The sequence below is a fragment of the Camelus bactrianus genome, chromosome 4, assembly GCF_048773025.1.
Source record: "Camelus bactrianus isolate YW-2024 breed Bactrian camel chromosome 4, ASM4877302v1, whole genome shotgun sequence".
NCBI lineage: Eukaryota > Metazoa > Chordata > Mammalia > Artiodactyla > Camelidae > Camelus > Camelus bactrianus.
Window position 1 is genome coordinate 98,436,045 of NC_133542.1, and position 18,842 is coordinate 98,454,886.

Sequence of the window (18,842 nt, forward strand, 5' to 3'; positions counted from 1 at the left end):
TAGCACCTTGCCTGATACTTTGAAACGTGTCCAGTGGTCTCAGATTTTTACTGCTGGCACATCAGCCAAGAAGTCATCAGGCATAAAATGGTGCCCCCCCCTTTTCCAGATAATTGCCTGTGAAACTTCTGTGCTTGTTCTAGCTCAGTGATTCGCCACCCTAGCTGCAACTTAAAATCACCTGGGGAGGTTTTTAAAATGTGCCCTCTGTGCCTCACCTACAGATATTCTAATTTAATTATTTCTGGGTGGAGCCTAAGCATTGGCTGCTTCTGAAAGCTCTCCAGGTTATTCTAATGTGAGACCAGGTTTGAGAGACATTGCTCTAGACTTGGTGCTCCCTACTTACTTCCTGTGCTCTCTGACCACTTTTTCCAAATCCAATACTTTCTCTCTCCTTGGGGGTGTTTCAGTGGTCTTGATGGCCTTCTTAGATCTCCTCCGGCATAGACCTAGTTTCCTTTTGGCTCCTGCCTACATGTTTTCTTGATTCCAGCGTTCCCTGCAGCTCTGGGAGAGAAATGCTTTCCTCCATCTGGTTTCCCCAAGCTAATAACCCTCATGGCTCATAGCACTATCGGAGCGGCTTTACACATTTGCTGATGAATTGCCATGTTGATGAGTAAAGAAAGAAATACTAAATAAGACTTTAAAATTGGTTTTGGCATGAAATCATGACTGGTGTTTTGCTGAAAGAATATGCAAAGATTAAGGAAGACGATACTCCTTGACTACCTCACAGCCCATCAGGAGACCAGCTAACTGGACAACGTTTTTGATAACTCGCAGAAACTGAGACACATCCTCTCTTAGCTCGGTACTCACTGTACTGCTCTCCATTTGAAGTAGTCTTCGACATGGTTCTAAGCTTTCAGATGCGGTTTTCCAGTTCACTGGGTGGCCAGCCTGTGGTTTCTTACTTCCTACTATGTCAACATTCCAAAGCCCCTTTCCCCTGTCCTTTTTTCTTTAGCCTTTTATTCTAGAGATTTTATTTGCATGTAGAGTACCAACTCTCAGACCAAGTTAATGACTGTTGAATCTTTGTCTCAAACCCTCCCCCTCTCCCAAATACCACACTCATGAGCTATGATAGGACGACCTCAGGCATGTCCATGTTCTAATCAGAACCTTAAGATATGTTAACTGTTAGGGCATAAGGGACTTTGCAGGTGTGATTAAGTTAAGGATCTTGAGATGAGGAGAGTATCCTGGGTTATTCAGTTGGGCCCATTGTCATCACAAGGGTTCTTAGTAAGAGGGATGCAGAAGGATCAGAGTGAGTGGGAGTAGTAGATGGAACAGAAGCAATAGGTAGAGTGACAAAAAGCAGGGACCATAAGCCAGGGGATGCTCAAGATGACTTCTAGAAGCTGAAAAAGTTACAGAAACAGATTCTCTTCTCAGAGTCTCCCAAAGGACCCAAGCATTGCCAAGACCTTGACTTTGCTCAGTGAGGATGATTTTGGATTTCCCACTTTCAGAAATACAAGGTAATAAATGTGGTATTTTAAAACACTAAGTCTGTGGTAATTTGTTATGCAGCAATAGGGAATTGATACAGTTCCTAATTCTGAAAAGAATTTCCATCTGGTTGAAAATTAATAGGTCTAAAATGAAATTTCTGCCTCTAAGACCAAATGGTATATTCACTCCTTTCTTAAGAAATCAAATAGCTCCCAAGTCTTACTGATTTCTTCATCATGCCACTTTCTTTCACTACCCTAACTCATGATCCGAGTTCAGGCACTAATCAACTTGTACAGGAATTATTGCTGCAGAGGATTTTCATCTGATCCCTTTCCACCAAGCTTTTTATTTTTACCTCAATTGTCAAGTACCTTTACATCAACCTGTTTTAGGTTCCACATTTCTCTTGTGCTCTAAAATTGTCCTTTATTATTATTATTATTATTTTTATTGAAGTATAGCCAGTTTATAATGCATCAATTTTCAGTGTACAGCATAATGCTTCAGTCATACATATACATACATATATTCATTTTCATATTTTTCATTATAGGTTACTACAAGATATTGAATGTAGTTCCCTGTGCTATACAGAAGAAACTTGTTGTTTATCTGTTTTACATGTAGTAGTTAATACTTGTAAATCTTGAACTCCCAGTTTATCCCTTCCCACCCTCTTCTAAAATTTTCATAGCCTGCTCATCACTTAGCAAGTAAATTATAGATTCTTTAAGTATCTTTTCAAGAATCTCTTCAGTTTCTAGTATATAGTTACACACTGTCCATTCTCCAAGAAGAAGAATTATTTCTCTTCTGTTTCAAGGCATATAACACTTTTTATATCATATCTGTGTTAAATAATACCATGCATTGCTGTTTTCAGTATAATTGTTAACATACATATTAATTTTAATATTCTGAAAAGGGAAAAAGAGGATTCTGTCTTAGTCTTGGATTTTCTGAGCCTCACTTTACAGCTTGTTAAATGAAATAGTATTGAATAATATTGAGGAAAAGAATAATCTGTATAAATTACAAATTATGGCTATTTAATAAGTATTGACACAATTAATTCTTAATTTTTTTTGAGAGAAAACCAAGACAGTGGAGCTATCCAAAAGCAGGGAAAAGTTTTTAAATTATTCTTCAACAGTAAGAAATCATGCATAACTAAAGATAACTTAACATATGAAATTAAGCAGACAAATTTTCAATACGTATGGTAGTATGTTTTATTTATTATTCTATTTAGAGATTTTATATATATTATATATAGTATATCTAGTTATCTATGTGGCACTTTGCTAAGTATTGTGGAATCAGACAAAAAGAATAATTATGTACGCCAAAGGATCAGATAGTGTAGTAACAGGGATTTTTGATTTCAACACTTAAAGCCATCTAAAATAAAATGAGCTTTAATTAAAATGACCAATAGTATTTCCCCTCTGTTCTACTATGTATATATGCACACATACATAAACACATATATATTTTTCATAATGTGGCATATATGTATCATTCTCATCAGATCTAAGTTGCACCTGATATTTTAGTGCTAAAGCTGAGATACTCTTTAAAAATGTTCAGTTTGATAGTTTGAATTCAAACTAAAGAAAGCCAAATAGGACATGAATAGCCACTAATACTCAAAGAGTCACTGATTGATCTACATGTAACCACATATTTCATACATGAATTCCTTATGTATTTCCACTACAAATTTATACAGTCCCTTCTTGAGCATTCAGAAAGGAGGAAATTTATCCTCTCTGATAACAGTTCAGAATACCCTTAAAAATCCTGGACTTCCAGATAGTTCACTCTTAGAAGTTTGAACTCTTACCATTTAGAGTTAGAGACAATTCAAATCTGTGTCAGCACTTCTGAAAAGTTAGAAGCCTATCTAGTCCAAGCATAAAAAAGAAAGCCTGATATGTATCTTTGCATATAATCTAAGCCCCAGCATGCAGGAAGGCCTGCTTCAGGAAAATTGATTATGTCCTCTCACTAATGAGGCCTGATAGCTAGTCTTTCTGTTCTTTATCCAGCTACAAGCTGAATATTTCATCCCTTCCCCTTATAAGAGACTTTTTAAAATAGCCCTTTCTTACTTGTAGAGATGGTATTCATAGTTGTATGCAGTTGGGATTATCGGAATAGTACGATCAAAATTCCCTACTGTATATATACAGTGGAATATTACTCAGCCATAAAAAAAGAATTCAGTAATGTCATTTGTACCAACATGGATGGACCTAGAGATTATCATACCAAGTGAAATAAATCAGACATAGGAAGACAAATATCATATGATATCACTTATATGTGGAATCTAAAAAAATAATACAAATGAACTTACAAAACAGAAATAGACTCACAGACATAGAAAACAAGCTTATGGTTACCAACAGGGAAAGGGGGATGTAGGTAAATTAGGAGTTTGGGATTAGGAGACATAAACTACTGTATACAAAATAGATAAACAAGGCCCTACTCTTAGCACAGGGAACTATATTCAATACCTTGTAATAACCTCTAATGAAAAAGAATATGAAAAGGAATATATATATAATGTATGTATAACTGAATCAGTATGCTGTACACCAGAAACTAACACAACACTGTAAATCAGCTATATTTCAATTAAAAAAAAAGATACAAGGATATATTGTACAACACAGGGAATATAGCCAATATTTTATAACAACTATAAATGGAATATAACCTTTAGAAATTGCATATCACTGTGCTGTACACCGAAATTTTATAATATTACAAATCAACTTTATCTCAATAAAAATTCTTTTAAAAATTTGAAAAAAATTCCTGTTGTATAGCAGGATCACAGATTCTCTCATATTGTCATAAGTGTATTTTTATCTACATTATCATACTTTCTTTTTTTTTTTTTTTACTTGAAGTTCAGTTGATGACAATGTATCTCTATCTGGGATCTTGTGCTCTACACCATACATATATATATTCATTTTCATTTTATTTCAGCTAAACTCCTTTCCTCTGCATATTATATCCTCAGTGATCATAGAGTGATAGTGAAAGGATGAGTCTCCCACCAGCCAGATGAGTTCATGATCCCTGACAGTTAATAGAGACTTCAGAGCCATTTAATTGCCTTTACATCCATATCTTAAATATATTAAAAAAAAAGACAATTAAGAAACATTTTAAAGAGGCAAAGTGTAATCAATCATATGTAACTGTTGAACTCAAAGCTAATGTATTTTGTTTGTTCAGAAGTTCCTGTAGTTTATTCCGTTCCAGAAGTCTCCTTCATGTTTTTCTTATTACTTGTAATAAAGAGTCTGATTCCAGTTTGGACGTGTGACTGCAGACAGCTTTCAAGGCCCACCTCTCCCAGTTCCTGCAGTGTTCCCTCCCGTGGCATCAGTGACAAGTTCAAAATGCCGAACCCCATCCTAGAACCTTCCCCCCTCCCTGTGCCACTATTTTACATCACTCAGTTTTCACTTGGGAAACAAGAAAGTCTACTTTTCTCCTTCTCTATCTTTTTTCCTATTTCTCCTTCTAAATCTTCAGTTTGTTAGTTTCTAAGAAACCAAAGCATTGTTTCCGATGTACTTGTGACTCATAAAGCTTAAGTGAAACAGCCCTTGTGAAAGCTTTGTTCAGGGTTTTCTTGAAGACTGTCGTTCCTAAAATGCAAACGGGATTGTCTGATAGGTTTAGGAGGCTAAGAGGTTGAGGAGAAGTTGGAGAAAGAGATAAATGTGAGAAAGATGGCTTTATTAAAATTAACTTTATCTTGTGGCAGAGACTTTGCTATTGAGCCAAGCTTGATTTGACTGATTCCCTCTGGAGATCAGAGTCCCTCGTTCTAAAACATCAAGAAAGTTGGCTTGCTGTGACATCATGTGGGACGCTGCCTACGTATGTCTGAATCTTCATACATGGTAAACAATAAATCTATATATGAGTATACATATATATGTATATGTATATGTATATACTGAAAAATACTATATACTTACTTTAAAAATATGTTTGATTATTTTCAAGTATTTTATACAATAAAGTTGTAAAGTTGCCCAGTGGTTTCCATAAGACAAGGTAGCTTTATTTTTGAAAAGTTGTTTTTCAAGTTTTGCTTTCTTCTTTAGATCAAATGTAGGAAAAGAGGAGAGAAAATGATTTATTTCTAAGCCATCATTTAGATGCAAGTCTGAGAACTGTTGACTTTGGAAAATAAAGGAAGAAAGGGAATTGGCCTGTAGACAGTTCAAGGAAGAATTTGGTTAAATAGCCACCTGCCATGCTTCAGAGTGTTTTTGAACCTTAGACTGGGAATATAAGGAATAATTATTATCAGTCTTGCTTTGGGATCCTCATTAACTTTTCTCTTCACTGTACTACACAAAGGACATTGTTGTACCTATATTCTGGTTGTAGAAAAAAAAATAATGTATCTTTAAGGGTTAGTAAAATGTTCAAACTCTCATTGCATGATCCAACTTCTAAGAACTGAGTTAAAGAATATAGTGAGAGAGAAAAAAGCATGTAATATGAATGTTACATTTTTCATATGAAAATATTTTTATTCAAATTAGTTGAAATTTAGAACATTATGATTCATGAAAACATAACAATAAAGAAATGAAGGCTTAAAAATTTCACATATGCTACTTAAAAACTGCATAAATATCTCCTTTTAAAGATAAAGACAGGAAGAAATATATACATAATAGAATTCTAATATATATATATATACATGTATATATTAGAATTGTGAAGATGATAGTCTTTTAAGTTTTCTGTATAATATTTGCATAATTTAAAAGAAGTTCTTACATTACTGTAGTTACATGTGAAAATTGCACCACTCATCTAAATCTGGTAACTGAGGAAGCTGTCTTAGTGATTGAAAAGGTGTTCCCTGAAGGGCCCATCAGGAGGACAAAATAGTGTAGGGTGTTTCTGAGGAGGATAATTTTTTCCGTTAGCCAAATATTCATGCGTGTCTGAATAGAGATGGAGTTAAGCATGTGATATAAAGTAGGTGAGTGACAGCGTTTCCTTTGAGGAAACTAAATTATTGTTGAGTGGCAGTTAGTCTATGTAAACTTAACCTGGGATTGCAGAATCCTAGGGAGTAACTGATGAGGTAAAGAAAGCTCCAGAACCCTGGGCAATCTTCCAACACCAACAGTCATCCATAGTAAAGAAATACTAGAGGTTGTACATCCATGGTGTCTTAGAGATTTACAAGAGGACTGTGTTCGGCCAAATGCTTGAGCACCATGAACAAATCACCTAGAGGATCCCTGCCTTCAAAAGCCATCTTCAGTGAAACACGTTTGAAAGGAGAAGCATCTGCAAGCTGAGGTTATTAGAGAAGCTGCCTGCTGGTGTGGAGGTGAGCTTTTGTGTATCGTCTCTTGGACAGAGATTAGGCTGAATGAGACAAACTTTCTATGAGAAGGAAGGGTGTACAGAAGACCCAAGTCACTTATTGGAGAAAGGCTGAGGTTATCATTTTCCTTCTGGGGGAATCGACTATGCCTAAGGAAACAGAACCCAGAAATAACCAAATGGCTGCTCTGTCAGAGCCTCAAGTCCGCCACAATTTTCATGCAGTAGCTGCGCCATGCACTGGCCGTCTAACTGAGCAATGGATACTGCCTTTTATGTTAGTTCCTTTCTCACCGGGGATGATCTGTAAAGTGGAGGATAGAATGAGATGTCATCTAACGCTTAGGAAGGGGGAAATGCAGCCCAGCAAGCTACTACCTGAAGTGAGACTCGAATTTCCCTTCAACTTATAAAAGACTGGACTGACGCAAACACATGTATCAATAGAAATTCTCCTTAGTGGGAGCCGTTAGGATGAAAGCCAAAATTATGCATCATGGGAAATAAATTATAGATAAGTAGGTAGGTAGATTTGATTTTGTTCTGCTTTTAGATCATATCAAAATTGTGAGGCTGTTTTTTTCAAAGGGAAAAAAATGTCTTGAGTGAGGGGGTCACTCTACTGGGGGTTGGGTTGTACTAGAGTAAGAAGAACAGGAGAAGACAGACAGTGGCATGAGGAGTGAGTGAAGCTGTGGGAGCCAGGGGCGCTTGCTGGAAGCAGGAAAGACTGAGAGGTTAAATGTCAAGAGGCAAAAATAACTGCCAGGTGGGAGTTGAAAGTGTTGGGAGTGGGTAGAATGGAGCCCGAATAAGAGTTCCAGGGGCAATGGCTGCTCTTATGAGGGAACCCTGCTATTTCCAACTTAGTCTGAAGCAGTGTCTGGCCAGCAAGGCTCTGTGATTCTGGTGAGTGTCCTAGCAGTGATGTCTGGGAGTAAAGAAGGTTAGAACAAAACAAGGAAACATTTTTCTTCCCTGCCAATAGCAGGCTTGCACCAAAGCTGGAGTCTGCATGTGGGAGTCTTTAGCGTGGTGTCTAATAGTTTGTAAATATTCACTATCTGTGTGTGTGTGTGTGTGTGTAAGTAAATTTAAACATTAATTTGTCCCCCATTTTTTCTTTCTCACCTAACCTGACTACAGGACTCCCATGCTGTCAACTGCTGGAGGTAGCCTGGTCAAAAACACTGTAATTGCAGAAATGATTCTTCTTTTTATCTTCTGTGACACCTATGCCTTTCCCCTGCCCGACCATTAAAGGGAGTGACTGCCTCCAGATGTATTATATGCAGGTCCAAATGGTGAAGAGTGCATAGAGGAATTAGGGGTGGGATCTAATACACAAGAAGAGAGATCCTGGTGTCCTGAGGGGCAGTGCCCAGCCCCCTGCCTTCCATGTACCTGCACACCTTCAGCCCTCCGAGGGAGACCCGTGTGGAAAAGGATGACATCGAGCAAAGAGCATAGGTGTGGGAAGTCCCTCTCCCTACAGCACATCGCTGGCTGCTCTTAGCTTCCAAGTTTGAGAGCAGGGAGACTTTCTTCAGATGGCTGGCACTGCAGTCCCCAGCCCTGCCTCAGATGCACAGAAGAGTGTACAGAAGGAGAAAAGCACGTCTGTCTTTCTGAAACAAGGTAAGGACTTGAGGATTAAGGGGATAATTTTGAACTGGGCTCGGCCAACTTGAAAACTCCAACAAGGATGCTACCACGGCTTGAGGGGCCAAGTAAAGGTCTCAGCTTGCTTTTCTCTGGTTTCCAGGGATATTGGAGTTTTTGTGTGAATTACTAAGATTAATATTGTCTTACTTATAGAAGAAACATTTCCAAAAATTACCACGGTAATCTTGAAGCTGAATTCTATTACTTCCTTTTTTAGGCATGAGTCCCATGTGTATAAAGGTGCCAATAAGCAGAATATATTTTAAAAATGAGCTATGGAGAGGAGGACTCTGGAATATTGGACAAAGGGAATAAAGAAATCCATGGCTTATATGATGGCCGGGGGGTGTGGCTGTGATTTACAAGTGAGACATTGGGTAGGTAAATTCTTCAGAGAAATCTGGTGTCATAAGAGATGCTGGGAGAAACACAGGGTGAAAATGTCACTCAGGAGTTAAGTGAGCTTTTCCACGCCCCCATCACCTTGCCATCAAAACAGTTTTTCTGCAGAACCACTCCTGATCCATAGAATGGCTATGAGGTTTGGGGCAAGTCACTCGAGTTGCTGGTTAGGTTAAATGCTGAATAATTTTTTTTCCCAAGAAAGAGCAGGTAGCAGAAGGTCAAACTTAAAAGGTCAAGTGAAACAGGAAAACTTCTACTTAAGGGGTGTGATCCATGCTCTTACCCGCTTTTGCAGTTGCAGTACTCGGAGCTGAGGATCATTCATCTGAAACTGAACCAAAGCACTTCTTTTAGGTGTGTGTCAGCTGAGGTTTTCCCCCATTTGTTCTCTGGGTCCTGGCTTGAGATAGTGGTTCTTACCCTCATTACTCCAGGAGCACCAGGTGCATAAAGAAATAATAAGGGAAGAGGCATCAGTTTAACAGGGAACTAAAATAGTGATGTTTATATGCAAATGCCCAAGAATCACTGTCTTTCTAAAGAAGCGGTGGGAATAGTAGAGGCCACTAAGATGGCTCGTGATCAGAGCAGAAAGACCATTGAGAGGACCAAGCTGAGGGAAGGGAAAGGATGGGAGGTGGCAGTTCTAGGAGAGTGAAGGGGCACAGACACCTCTGGAGGAGAAACAGGCTTTTGTCTCAGGGCGGAGCAGAGACATAACACAGACGGGGGTAGAGGGCAAAGGGTCACAACCTCCTGATGGAAGTACTGGGTCTAGTGTGCAGAACGGACCTGGGGGACTGCCCTCTGAGCAGATGTTGGTGGAAGAAAAGAAAGACTACTTCTGTCCAGTGACATTCCTGGGAATGAGAAAATGAAAGTAAAAGACGTGTTCTCTCTCTGTCTTCAGATGATACATGCACAGGAAATTAAATGGTAGTGAATGAACACTAAGCCTGGAAGAGAAAATTGTAGACAAGCTGAGAGAAGCTGAGAGATAAGCAAGCAGCGGAGGAGATGTCCATATTTGCCGGACAATTTGTGAGTCCTAAGTGGGAAATCTAAGCCCCCTAGAAATGTGATTTCAGCCCAGACCACAGCTCCTGCCGCTAATGAGAATGGCCATCCCAGGCAATCTTGAACCCCTCTTGAAAGGAAAAAAACAAAACAAAACAAAACAAAAACAAAAAAACCCTCTCACTTATCTTTGGCCAGTTGCAGGGAGTCTTTGAGGATTCCTGGAGATTGATCACTTGGAGGTTTGCCACTTTATGCGCTGTGTTCATATCTAGATCCTCAGAGTGATGGAGGTCTAGAGACCAGAATGTAGCTGGAACCCAAAAGGGTGGGAAAGGCAGCCTTGAGTCACAGATGCCTGAGCCCTCAGGCTTGCAAGGGCTTGAAGGATCCTGACTCGTGGAGCCCCACTGCAGTAGTGCTCAGGAGAAAGCCCTTGGCAGAACAAGAAGCAGACAGGGCTTGGATTTGATATTTCCAAGCTGTGTCTACGGTTGCCTGGAACCAGGAAGAAAGACATATTGCCTTCCTTGAGAAGGAAGCCATAATCTCTCAAAATGGGAGGAGTGAGGCCAAGCTCTCTCAGGGTCAGGAGGCCACAGGGTATCCCTGAGCCTGGTGAGGTCCAGAATTGGAGCTTGTGAACAGGACATCTCTGAGATAAGCAAATGTGCAGTTGGAATAAGGGAAAACTCATCCAACTCTAACAATAAAAATTTTCTGTTATTGGCTTCTGCAGGAACCAATTATTTTGTTCTATTTTTTATTTTTTTTATTGAAGTACAGTCAGTTTACATTGTGTTAATTTCTGGTGTACAGTGTAGTGATTCAGCTATACATATATATTCCTTTTTATATTCTTTTTCATTACAGTCCATTACAAGATAGTGGCTATAGTTCCCTGTGCTATATAGTAGGACCCTGTTATTTATTTTATATATAGTAGTTGTTATCTGCAAATACTTAACTTGCAGTTTGTCTCTCCACACTGCCCCTCTTTCCCCTCTGGTAATCATAAGTTTGTTTTCTGTCTGTGGGTCTGTTTCTGTTTTGTAAATAAATTCATTTGTGTCATTTTTTTAAAATTCCACATATAAATGATATATGGTATTTTTCTTTCTCTTTCTTACTTCACTTAGTTTGGTAATGTCTAGGTCCTTCCATGTTGCTATAAATGGCATTATTTTATTCTTTTTGATGGCTAAGTAGTATTCCAGTGTATAAATATACCACAATTTCTATATCCAGTCATCTGTTGATGGACATTGAGATTGTCTCCATATCTTGGCTATTGTAAACAGTGCTTCTATGAACAATGGGGTGCTTGTGTCTTTTCAAATTAGAGTTTCCTCCTGATATATGCCCAGGAGTAGGATTGCTGTGACCCAATTATTTTAAATGTTAGTGATGCCAGAGTAACCAGTTATAGATTGAGAAAGGATAAAATTTGTTAGAGTTATGCCAATTTTGTTAGAGTTAACCAACTTCCTCTAAAATGTGTTTTCTTAGTAACATGTTTTATCTTTGCAGATTTTGGAGACAGGGATGAGAATGGGAATTTTATCATGCAACAAAATATCTAACCTATAAGCTGCTCTCTTACCTCAGCCCAACTGAGGTCTATCTTGAAATCATAAAGGTTCAGAAGGGCAGAGCCATGGCCCAGCGTCCATGTCAATAGGAAACAAAAGCTTTGGAATCAAACACACTTGAACAAGAATTCAAATTCAAATGCTTTTGCTTACTAATTATTAGATCTTGTGTGATTGTCTTGCTTCTCCAGACCTCAGTGTTTTCATTTGTAACTTGGGAATGATGATAGATACAAGCAACTGTTACAAAATGTATCCATATGTACCTGAAACCCATGGTGCCATGAACTGCATATAGTGCATTTCCAAAATGGGAGTTACTGCTTTATTATCAACCCTAATGCACTTTTCTGAGATTTGTTTTCTGAAAATGGTGATTATATGTCACAGTTTTCTTTTATAATATGAATTTTGAGTGGCAAAAGGGGATGGTGAGCTCTCTGGGAGTTGTGTCAGGTGAAACCTAACTGAAGAATCTGGTAATGATGGACTTGAAAAATGGAGACTAAAGTCAGAAAGCCTCTTTGTGTAAACACAGAATTCTGTATTTCTGGATGGTAGATAGAGACAGAAGAATTGGCAAGGAGTCAAACTTTAGTACCCTGTGAGAAATTTGTGATGTGTGTAAGTATCAGATGATGAACTCACTGTCAATAGAGGTTCATGGATATCTCTGAACTGAGTAAGTGTTAGAAATTGATTTCTAAGCCTTTTACTTTATAAATGACATATAACAAATGTAATGTCAGGACACGCTGACAACTAGGTACACCATCCAGAGATCATTAACATTTTAATTTAGACATATATTTTGCAAATTATATAATCAGCCTGTGCATATTTTTATGATCTACTTCTAATTCACTGAGTGTAAGGGACAGTATTAAGGGAAATTAACATTATGTGAATCATTTTAATTCCTTCATATTATATGGATGCATTTCATCCCTGAATGACTATTTAGTTCCTTCTCTTACAACCACCCTGTAGAATAACACAGGCATGGACCCTGCTTTCAAAAAAACTTATATTCTATTGTGGAAGACTGACTATACTATAAATTTAAAATATTATTTATTTGCTATCAAGTTAATGAAAATAAAACCAAAATGAGATAGCGGTGCATACCCATTCAAGTGGCTATAATCTGAACTACCAAGAGTGGGCAAAACTGTAGAGAAAAGGAAACCTCCATGCTGGTGCAACTGTAAAATGGCCCAGACACTTTGCAAAACATCTTGGCATTTTCTTATTTGAACATAAGCTTATCATACAAACTAACCATCCCAATCCTAGAAAGCTGCACAGGAGAACTGAAAAAATATATCTATACAAAGACTTGTATGCCAGTGTTCATAATATTATTCATTACAGCCCCAAAATACTGAATAGATACAATGTGGTGTAGCCATATTTTGAAAGACTATTCAGCAATAAAAAGACACAGACCACTGCTAGAAGCTATAACATAAGTTTAGAAGCTAAATGCAAGAAAAAACAAACAAAATCAAAGCAAAACAAAACAAAACAGAAAAACCCAAATCCAAACCAAAAAGAAAAACTGAGACGTTTACATAAACTCTTCAGGAAAAAAAAAAGTTACAGAAGTAGAAAGTTGCTTTCCTGGGGCCAGGGATGTAAGTTGGGATTGCTTGCAAATGGGCTCAATGGAAATTTATGGGGTTAATAACATGTTTTCAAATTAATTGATGGTTATGGCTGTCCAACTCTACAACTTGACTTAAAAAAACACTGAATTGTACCCTTACAATGGGTGAAGTTTCTGGTATATGTCAATAAAGCTGTTGAAACTCATTTAAGAAAGAAAAAATACTCAGGTAAATGCAATGAAGGAAATAAGTTCATTATTGTGATAAAGAACAAGGGCAAAGGTCAAGAGGAGAGTCAGACACAGCTCTCAGGAAAGGCTCCCTTACTGCGGAGGTGGCCTTTAAGCTGAGGCTGAGCTCTGGTTCAGAAGGAAAGCCTTATGTGGAACCAGACTGATAGCTTACTGACTAACCACAGATTCTGGGGCATAATCCTTCCCTTGTATCTGTCAGCTATGTGATCCTGGGAAAGTTCCCTAGCATGTTATGTGCCTCTGAAGAGGGAATGATAAGCATTATTACACAGACTAAAATAATGTGCATTTTCTGGCAAAGTGAAAAAAGTGTTAGAGGTTATTAACCAATTATATATTGCCAGTCAGCTGGGATGTTTATGATGCTTCCATGAATATTTTTATAGTTAAATCTGCACATAGTCCTCCTAATTTTTTCCCTCAAGAAAAATTCATAGAGGTAAGACTATAGTTTTAAAAAAATACATATTTTTAAGGTATTTGATACCTCTTGACAAATCAAGAAATGTCAAGACACATACCTAAGTCTTTGGAGACTGAGAATTACGTTAACACGCTTTGCAACAAAAATTCTGTTTTGATGCATAAGGAAAGGGCTTGAAGCTCATTCACCTTTTTATCCCCAAGACTGTCTACAGTAATGTTTTGCACACTGTTAAGCAGATGTTCATTGACTGAGTGACTGAATCACCCAGAGAAAAGGTTGCTTTAGCAATTAGGGGATTTCTTGGTGACCAATAGTGTATAGACAGTTTTGTGAAACCCTAAACAGTTTCTTCTTTGAAGATTTCACCCCTGAAGGATGAAGGTCAGACTCTGCAGATAAAATGTTGAGCTAGAAACTCTAGATGAGTGGTTATGTTGAAAGGATATTGTCTCCTTCAACTCTTGGATTCCTTGTGATTTTTTCCCTTTTTTTATTAATCACAAAGAGGGGGCCATCTTATGCTTTTGAGATAGTTTAGCAATAGGAAAGGAACAAAAAAGATGAATCAGTGATAAATAAAATAATAAAATCACCAGTTGAAAATGCATTGGAGCTTCTAATGTTTAGAACCAAATTTGGAGATCAGTGGATTCATTTTTATGTAGTTAGCAGGTCCTCATGGCGTCTACAGAATCACATAGCCTGAAGCAGAATTATGAAGGCAGGAAACACATCTTTTGTGTTCCAGAGTATGCTTTTAGTTACCTTCTCTGTCACCGGTGGCCCCTTTGCTTCTCAGATGTGTGCTGACCTCCCACCCTCCTTTTTCCTAATATTTCCATCATATCTACTCTCAGACAAGCAATTGACAGTATTTCTTTGGTATACTACTGAATACCTTGGACAGAAAGTTGATAGTGTGCATATATATGACTATATATTGAACATAGGTACATATATACATATGAATTCGATTACTGAGAAGTATGTATAGTTATATATGCATTACATATTTTGTTATTTCTTACATACACATTAACGTAGAATATATATGAGATTATGTGTATCTGTACAACTCTCTTTGTTCGTGTGTTTGCATGTTTGTTCATGTGTGCGTGCAGTTGAAGAAAGACATAAATGCAAAAAGATTTTCTTAGATTTCACTTTCCTACGAGCTTAATTGTTTGATGTTCAGAAATATTTCTATGGTGTTGAATGAAAGCTTCAAAATTCATTATAAATGATCAAATAACAGACAGTAATAATATTTTGATGTGATAATATGTAAGTTTACCTATCTTCACACTCTTTAAAATATTTCATAAAATTGAAAAATTGATGAATGAAATACACTTTTACATAGAGCAAGAGAACCAGTGTCAGTATTTCATATGAACCCATGAGTGAGGAAAGCCCTGTGCTCCTCTCCATAAGGAAACCTTCAGATGTGTCATCTGCCTGGAAGGTCAAACTGAACAAGTTTTTAAAAACCTTGATCTGATATATGCTTATATAGAAGAGGATGGCAGTCCTCAGCAGTCATGGCAATAACTTAATTTACTTAGGAGAGAGAAAGATAAGTGACAGGTAGAGAAAATTTCTGCCAAGCCTGGGAGACCTTGAGATGAAAGTGAAATGCTTGTTTATAACACAAAGGTCAGGTCCTTGGTACTTTTAAGAAGCCCTCTGTGATGGTCTCTTTTCATTTCTTGATGTCAAAATGAAATTGGATAAGTCTTGAATTTTCTCTCAGTTTTAATGGAATCAGAACCTCAAGCAGAAGGAGGCAAAAAGACCAAGAAATATGAAACTGAAGAGTTAGGCTCAAATAATGGTTTATGTAAAATGACAAGTTAAATATCTTTGTCTTTATTTTTATTACCTATTTTCAATGCAAAATTTCTATAGTTTTTAAAGGCATAATAGGTTTGACAGGTAATATAACTTTATTAGGGCATATTTATTCATTTTAAACTATGTTATTGACTAATTCGTGTTACTGTCGAGCATGATCAGGCTTAGATTTTATCAATATGCAGCAAGCATTCTAAGAATCTCAACAACAATTATGCCCTGTGATACATGTTATGAAAGCTAAATACAGGGTATTAAGAATAATTTAGTGGGAGCTGTTGTGTTACAGGCTTCAGGGAAATTAGTTTTAAGAAAATGGACCTCAACAAAAAAGGGTAGTGTCGTTTCAGTGCCATCAAGAAGGGAAGAGGGGAAGAAAATGTGTTGGGGGCTGGCTTGGCACACACTTGTCGACCATGAGGAGGATTTTACCTTTATCTTATAGGAAGTCATGAAGGGTTTTAAGCAGTGCATTGACTTTTGACCATGTTTTAGTGACATCTTTATGCATTTAAAGAATGGAGACTAATGGGGTAACAGTCTCCCTTGAAGCTCAGGAACTTCACAAAGGTAAATGAAGCTTTAAGCAAAATGAATAATCTCCTGGATGTATGTTAGTTACCTCTAATTAAAAAAAAGTTTTGACTTCTGCATATGCCCAACTCTGCCTATTAAATTCAAACCTCTATAAGGAACAGTAAAAGAAAGGTAGAGTTAAAGATGGCAAATCATCTCAGGAAACAACCTTACAGACATTGAGAGGACATAGCAGATCTACAGGAGTGACTGTCCTGAGACATTAATCACCCAGATAAAATTAACATTCTTGAGAGTTTTAATTTGTGTTCAAATGATACCATCACTTAGATTATTTTCTTTCTTTGAAGTTTCCATGCCATATATTGCAATCATAGAAAGTTTGTTTATCCAGTTCTACTTCAAGACCATCGCTAGAGAAGTGACAATTTTGTTATTAGGGGCAGTTGTGATAGCAGACAAAATTGAAATCTCTTAGCTTTAACAAAACCTCTCACATTTAACTCTCCCTGTGTCTTGCCGCCGTCTTCCCCTCCTGTTACATAGATACCGATGTGAATGGCTAGAAAGGAATGCCGTGTTCCCACAGAACTTGGTGAGTTTCTCACCTGCCTTCCACCGTTTGCTCTCAATCTCCTCTTCTCGTGATGTTCTGCTCCACTGCCAGACTCCTTGCCAGTGATAGGGGTGGATTCTACAGACCACTCGCGGTTTCTCCAACAGTACTCTTTCTGTTACGAACACATGCTTGCAAAAGTATGAAACAATGCTGGGTATGCAGTTACAATTTTGAAAATGTATGTTCTTAAGAAGTGAGAAAACGATTGTTGCCTCTTTTTTATTTTTATTTTATTTTTTTAACATTTTTATTGATTTATAATCATTTTACGATCGTTGCCTCATACTCTTGCACATTAAACAATACTTACAACTGCTTTCTATTGGCCAATGGCCACGTCCTAAACTGTGGCTTAGATGCTCCTTTTTAAAATCTCTGTGACATAGTAGTCTCATTGAGCAACAAGAAAATAGAAGTCAGAGATTATTTTACTTGTCAAGGTAAACTATTTATAGTCTAGATTTGAATCTAGGTCTGTCTGCTTTCATGGCGCTGTTCATCCTGCCTTTAACGTAGATTTTGGATTACACCATTCTTTTGTTCCACTTTATTTTTCATCAAGCTTGTGTCTTTAACTCTTTTGCCTTTTCTCGCTATCCTATCCAGTCTTGTCGTTGACTTTCTAACCATGCCCACTATGGCACTGGGTGTGCTTTTCATTGTAGATTATGAAATTGCTGCTTTAACTCCTTGCACATCTTTAGGTATGCCTGGTCAAAGATCTACGAATGCCATTAAATACATTTACCCCAAAATGTGTTTCATAGAATGCTGGTCAAATGAAGTGTTTCTCGAAATTGGGATACCAAAGTCAAATAAGTTGAGAAAATTCTGCCGTTTTATACCTTTCTTCATATTAGATTACTTCCAACACACATCAGCACATGAAATTGTCTTAGACATCGTGCAGCAAAACAATGAATACTTTACCCATCTTAAAAAAAGAAATCTTTGACCATTAGAAAAATGTTCATTTTGGGGAAAAAAAAATGTTTCCTAGACTTCGATCTCTGCTCTCCTTCCTGGAATTCCCTTGAAATATGCTCAGGGTTGACCAAGCTAACTTTGTTACGTGGGTTAGAGGAGACTATGACTTACAGAAAGTTCCTATGTAACCTTGGGAAATTAAACATTTAACATTCCTCACATGTCTCTGCACTCAAATCCTATACACCCAGTTAAATCTGTACTTTTAGAAGTCACATATGGTTTCCAAGTCACTTTCCCAGTTATCTGATGCTCCAAGAATGCAAGGCATAATGATTTTTATTTATCTTTTAGAAGATTCTGTCTTAATCATGTGTGTTTTATAAAAGGGTATCAAATTGTGTGTCATTTTGAAATGTTATAATCCACTTAGGTTGCCACATATGAAACATGAAAAATTATAAAAGGAGGAAAAGGCAGTTACATTTCTCAAATGTATTTGATTTTTGTAAATCATTGACACAAGAGTGAATCTGTCCTGGGAGCATGATCAGAATAATTATCACCTTTTTATATTTTTCTTTTGACAAGTGGAAAAAAGGACTTGAAAATCCATAAACAACGAGACCTGCAATCTAGGTGTTGATTGAATCAAACTATTTACCTCTTTGCATAATTCTACTACCCAAACAATTATTGTCAAAATAAATGCAAACTCAAATTCAAGGTCCCACAGAGTGAATTACTGATTTCCATGGAAAAAAAAGAGTCTGTGCAGCAGTGCATGACCAGCTGGATATACTTCTTCTGGGCAACTGGTAGGGAGTGATCATTCTCTGTGGGGAACTAAGCAAAGCACTCATTTAAATTTTATTGAATTTGTGACCAGTCACCCATAAAAGATAATTATATATACCTGAATATGCGGTGACCTGACCGTCCTATCAAACATAGCTTAAGAGCCAACCTTAACTACAGTGGAGTTTAGAAAGATGAATAAAAATACACACGAGGTCTTTTCTCAAAGTGTTTGGGAGAGAAATATGAATAATTTAATTTAGGAAGAGAATTGAA

The 18,842-nt window shown here is 37.3% G+C and overlaps 1 long non-coding RNA gene across 1 annotated transcript; it reads left to right on the forward strand.

Annotated features, from left to right (window-relative positions):
- Positions 1 to 239: 239 nt before the first annotated feature.
- Positions 240 to 9,972, forward strand: LOC141577561 (uncharacterized). Its single transcript, XR_012506816.1, has 3 exons — positions 240 to 5,405; positions 8,008 to 8,499; positions 9,842 to 9,972. It is a non-coding gene; the product is annotated as an uncharacterized LOC141577561 (long non-coding RNA).
- The last annotated feature ends 8,870 nt before the right edge of the window (positions 9,973 to 18,842 follow it).